At 39.9% G+C, this 6,225-nt stretch overlaps 1 pseudogene; it reads right to left on the reverse strand.

Moving 5' to 3' along the window:
- Positions 1-1,359: 1,359 nt before the first annotated feature.
- LOC107575906 (uncharacterized) lies at positions 1,360-5,149 on the reverse strand (annotated as a pseudogene).
- Between the last annotated feature and the right edge of the window lie 1,076 nt (positions 5,150-6,225).

A 6,225-nucleotide genomic window follows, 5' to 3' on the forward strand; every position in this document is an offset into this window, starting at 1 on the left:
AGTTATTCCGAGCTCTAAAAGATTCAACAAATCCAAAAAGGCCATGTAAACCAAGATTATCTCCCGTTACTTGGACAATGCTTCCACACACAAATCCGGCAGGTCCTTGTATACCCTTGTTTTCAAGGACTTTTATGTAATTTACAATAGGTTCCAATATTGCGTAAAATCCATATGTTTTGATGTCTTGGGCATGGAAAAGTGCACATAAATGTATGTTTGTTAGAGATTAATTAAATTGTGGTGGGACATTTCTCAAAGTAAAATATATACCGCCTAATTTGTGAATTCCCTTTTTTGACCCCAAAGGATTGGCAGTCTCGAATTCATCATAATACAATTGAATCTGAAGTGCATTTTTTTCAGTCGAAAACAGGGGATGACTTTTTATGTACAGTCCATTTTCAATATCAGAGTAAATACCGTTTTTATTAGGTAAACCTGACTTGAACCTACAGGTGGTGTTTGGGTGCTTTAAAATGTTCTGTAAGGTTTGGAGTATTGGAACATAGGCAAACTTGTCAGTCACTGCAACTTGCTCATAAGTTCCAGTAGTCCTGTTTTTTCTGTTGTCAAATCTGACCCCAATTACTTTCTCCACAGGCTGGACAATTCCCCATTTTTTTGGTAAAATACGATTTTCGTTTAGATATGGAATTAAGCATGGTGAAAGGGTTTTCAATTTCATGGAATGACTGCTCAATTGAACTTTTAATGTCCGTGTTTTCTGAAAATAAGAAATTTATAGCGGTCTCTTTTACTTGATCCTGGATGTCTTGAACTACTTCCTCCATATGATTTTCGTTTAGATATGGAATTAAGCATGGTGAAAGGGTTTTCAATTTCATGGAATGACTGCTCAATTGAACTTTTAATGTCCGTGTTTTCTGAAAATAAGAAATTTATAGCGGTCTCTTTTACTTTATCCTGGATGTCTTGAACTACTTCCTCCATAGACATAACAAAAGTATCAACAGTAGTCTGACTAACACCTGCAGCTTGCAATTGTGCTATTGCTGATGCACACAAATCGGTAGTGTTTTTGCTGGGAACTGGCAAAGAACTGTCCTTTGAACATGTAGCCATATCAGTATTACTTGGTAGCCCAACTGCATTACGAACAACAGCATCATCTTCAACACAGAACAAAACTTGACTTCCTTCATGAACTCTTTTTAAGTGTTTGCGAAAACCTGAAAAAGTTGCAAATTCTAAACAGCAACCTGCTTCACCACATTTTAGTCGAAGTGATTTGCCAGGCAAGAGCCCATGAATTAAATTTAGATGTCGGACAAGAACATTTGTGTTTTCCAGACAACAAAAACAAACAAAACAAATAATTTTTTCCAGCAATCAAATCTAACGCAGGAATCTAGCTCTGAGTTCGGCAACTCTTGGACACTCTTTAACCTTGCCAATGTCAATCTGAAAAACTGTTGTTTGTACAGAGGTGTACATGTTGCGCAGGACTTTGCTGTAAGATGCACCAAACTCAAAGTGCGCTTTGAAAAGTTCATCAAAGGCACTGAGACCACTCACTGATTTGCACGGTATGGCTTTCTTGTCGAGAATGATGTAGTATCCATGAATGCTGTTCTTCTTTGGACCCATGGCAAGCAGGTATGACTGTGTGCTTTCTTCAATGGAGTCCAGGTGCTCTTGTATGTTAGTCCCGGACTAAAGATTAAATAAATGAAAAATTAAAACCAGCTCGCCAATTGACTCGCTCTACATTAGTTTTTCACAATACAATTAGCCCAACAGACATTGATTTTAGGCAGACTACAGGTAATGACAGTAAAGACCAAATTTACCTTTTAGAAGATGATGAGGTGTTTTTCTGCTTGAGATGCGGACATCTTTCCAGCTCTTTTTCTGCCTTGTGGTGAAGGTGGGATCAAATGAAGTAAAAGAAGAATAGAAGCAATGTCACTATTCCATCTTGGAAAAAAACAGAAATGGCAACATCAGAAAATAAATACATGGAGAAGTCTAAACAATCTTATTCTGAACTCTGACAGTCTAACCTGCATCCCCCATTTCATTCTCCTTCACAGTCATTTCAGCACAGACAATCAGGTCCTGAAGGGCTTGGGAGGAGTTAAGACTTTTGCTTTGCTGAATAATTTTGTGCATGAATGTAGTTGGCCACCTTTCTAAAAAAAAACAGAAAGTCTAAACAATCTTATTCTGAACTCTGACAGTCTAACCTGCATCCCCCATTTCATTCTCCTTCACAGTCATTTCAGCACAGACAATCAGGTCCTGAAGGGCTTGGGAGGAGTTAAGACTTTTGCTTTGCTGAATAATTTTGTGCATGAATGTAGTTGGCCACCTTTCTAACAACTTAGAAGAAGTCTTTTCACCAAAGATCCAAACAAAGTCCTGTTCAATCTGCAAAAACATCATAATCAACAAACACGTGTGTAAATCATTTACTTCAGAAAGAATATTCAAAATTTGATATAAGTTAAGTTGACAGCATTTGTGGAATTATTTCCCACAAAAAATAATTTTGACCTGTCCCTCATTCTTTAATACAAACACAATAAAAAATGTTTTAAACAACTTTACAACTCAAATAACGTGTTTTAACAGAAGAATTCATGTAAGGCCTTTGGAAAAATTATAATTACATTTCTGCCCTTAAAGCTCAGAAATGTGTGACTATGCACATCCATTGTAGTTTTTTATTTCTTTGTAAATGGTAATGAACTATATTCCACAAATGTTGTCAATTGAGCTGAACTTGCATTAAACCTAGAATATTTGTTTAACCCCAACCCAATGACTGGGTTAAATAAATTCTCTTATCACCAGATAGACATGTTCTCTCACCAGGCCTTGAACATCCAAGAAGCGTGGAAATTCCGTCAACACATCAGTGCTTCTGCTCGGGTCTTGAATCATCTTGTGACGTTACTGAAATGTCTCCTTCATTTTGATCTTGAGGTGTGTTTCATTAGAGAAACTGCTTCTCTACACTGTTCTTCAGTGAGGATAACATCTGTGCTGGATGCAGCCTCTCTTTCTGAAGTTGGGCCACCGCTGAAAGACTGTGGGGAACGTCTACAGTTTTCTGATGATGCACTGTTCCTCTGAATGTTCTTTATTTTCAAAGTCAAGTAACCTTGTCCACATTGAGGGTCATAATAATGTTCCTTTAAAAACAAACACATCTTAAGTAATGCAAAGGTGACCAACTACCCCATAACTAGATTTGAAAAAAAGATTTGCATTTACATATCCATTCTTTGTGTAGGGATCACGAAGATATGGAAACAGGGCAACGATTCCTTGGGCATACATTTCCCTAATATTTCTGGGTGGAGATGTGCTGTCAAAATAAAACAATGAAATATGAATTTAAGTATGTCTGCAAGTATGCCTGTTTATTAGTTACCCTAGTATTCTGCTGTGGTATTGAGAATTGTGAAATCTCAATAGTCTCTAAAATGTAGATGTCACAGCAACCTTATTTACAGAAAATATATATGTGATATACAGTATCTCACAGAAGTGAGAACACCCCCTGAGCACTGACAGGCTGACCCCCCTACCCCTTCAACCTCTGCAGCAATGCTGGCAGCACTCACACGTCTATTTCCCAAACACAACCTCTAGATATGACGCTGAGCATGTGCACTCAACTTCTTTGGTGGACCATGGCAAGGCCTGTTCTGAGTGGAACCTGTCCTGTTAAACCGCTGTATGGTCTTGGCCACTGTGCTGCAGCTCAAGTGGCCCACTCATAATCGTGTTAAATAATATTGAGATTACAATATTGACCAAAATAAATGTGATGATTTTTGCCATAATCAAGCCGCCCTAATTAATGTTCAGTTTCTTGCACAGACTGATTTTTTAATTTCACAAGACCTCAAATGTATCATCATGAGCCATGGGTATTAATTTAGTGTTGCCTGTTATGATTTTTTTTTGGGGACCTGGTTACAACCTGGAAAAGTCAGATTTTCATGATATGTCAAAGCTGCTGAGACAAACTTTTAATAAGGAATTCAGAGAAGTCTTAAGCTAAGAGTAAGGGGGCGGGGTTGACCTCGTTGCTATGGATGATGTCAGCATGCTTACTAACTATGCACACAGTGATTGGCTGATAGTCTCTGTCAGAGATTTATTCATAGAAATATTGTAGAGCGAGATATGATGCCATATTCAAATAAAGATTTAAAAATAAAAACGTTAATTGCCACATTCCAATAAAGATTTTAAAATGCAGGTTACATATGTTCAGCTAATTGTCAGCATCTTATGCTTCTCGTAAGCAATTAGTGAATATGCATATAAACAGCCTTTTAATTAACCGAGTAGAATAATCATGGCTGATAGTAAGACATGCAAACGTAAAAGAAATCCTAATTGGATGCAAGAACAGCTGTTACATCTTGTTTTCATTAAGCAGTTGGGCAAGGATATAATCAAATAAAAATTTGGAGTTGGGATAACCTCCAAAACCAAAGGCGATACCTTTTTAAAAGCTCATTATCGTCAAATGTTTTTAAAATATTTACGTTCAGAGGCAGACTGCCACCAACAGCCATTTTAGGATAGTTTGTGGCTTGGTCTTAGTGACTTAGGAGTCAGATTTAGGAGCTAGTTTTAGAGCTAAAACACTTTGTGAAATTCTCTTAGAGCAAAAATGTAGGAGTTGTAAATTTAGGACATGCCCATTATTTGTAAGATTTTCTCCTAAATCGGCGAGTTATGAGCTACTTTTAGCCTGAAGATGTTTTGTGAATACGGGCCCAGATCTTCTGAAATTGTCATTTGTGTTCTGTGGGAGAATCATCTGGGACGGCATCAGGTTACCTGTGTTTTTCAGTCATATCTGCAGTACGAATCTTGATCATCTTTCTCCTGGTGCTGTCAGTCAAGCTTTTAGTTTTGTTGTATTCCCTGATGATTACGCGTCTCCACCAGGTTTAGTCTTTAGGCAGGATTTTTTGGACCAGCTGCAAAGAGTTACATAATACAATCATTGACAAACCATATCCCTCTCAGGAACCATTCTGTTAACATGACTCTGTGGTTACACAGTGCCCCTGTTTACATATTAACATGAGTACTGTGATCTGATCACAAGTGGACAGGTCTGAATGTAGGGCTGCACGATATATCGTTTCAGCATCGATATCGCGATTTGCGCATCTGCGATAGTCACATTGTAGGATGCGCGATGTTTAGTATACTAATTGTTATATTTATACTGATTGTTTCCTTTGCTCACACACAGACACGGTTTCTACACCGGATGCGACAGCTGTACAGAGATACCCATTTTAAATACATTTATTAGCAGAGCTACTGCAAGGGATTTTCAGTGCTGGAAATCCATTTATCCTTTGTTGAAACTTCCACGTCGTCGAGGAGAGCGCAGGTCACGGTCACTTGGCAATGGCAGACACCACGAAAGCGCAAGCTCCCGAGCGTCTTGGAAAGAAGGAGAAAGCGACGCGACTGGCGTTTTCCAGGCGTTTTAGGCGCAACATGTGACCGGTCCCAAAATCTGTCTACACTGGATGCAACAAAGCGACCGTTGCAGATCATTTGAACTTTGTGTCAAAACGTCATAAAGAGAACGCGGCATCAGTTTACTGTCGGGGATTTGTCGTGCCGCGCCGCGCCACGCCTCATCCAGTGTAGACAGCATCACTGATAATGAGTTTTATGGCGTTCGGATGGATTCTTTAATATGACGTTGCAACATGCACTCGTCTCACTGAACCTGACGTCTGCGTCTGCCACATTACTGTTCGTCTGCCTGAACGTGACGTCTGCGTCTGCCACATTACTGTTCGTCTGCCTGAACGTGACGTCTGCGTCTGCCACATTACTGTTCGTCTGCCTGAACGTGACGTCTGCGTCTGCCACATTACTGTTCGTCTGCCTGAACGTGACGTCTGCGTCTGCCACATTACTGTTCGTCTGCCTGAACGTGACGTCTGCGTCTGCCACATTACTGTTCGTCTGCCTGAACGTGACGTCTGCGTCTGCCACATTACTGTTCGTCTGCCTGAACGTGACTACTGTTCGTACGTGACGTCTGCGTCTGCCACATTACTGTTCGTCTGCCTGAACGTGACGTCTGCGTCTGCCACATTACTACATTACTGCCTGAACGTGACGTCTGCGTCTGCCACATTACTGTTCGTCTGCCTGAACGTGACGTCTGCGTCTGCCACATTACTGTTCGTCTGCCTGAAC

This window comes from Sinocyclocheilus grahami, unplaced genomic scaffold, assembly GCF_001515645.1.
Source record: "Sinocyclocheilus grahami isolate Dianchi unplaced genomic scaffold, SAMN03320097.WGS_v1.1 scaffold2996.1, whole genome shotgun sequence".
Classification (NCBI taxonomy): domain Eukaryota; kingdom Metazoa; phylum Chordata; class Actinopteri; order Cypriniformes; family Cyprinidae; genus Sinocyclocheilus; species Sinocyclocheilus grahami.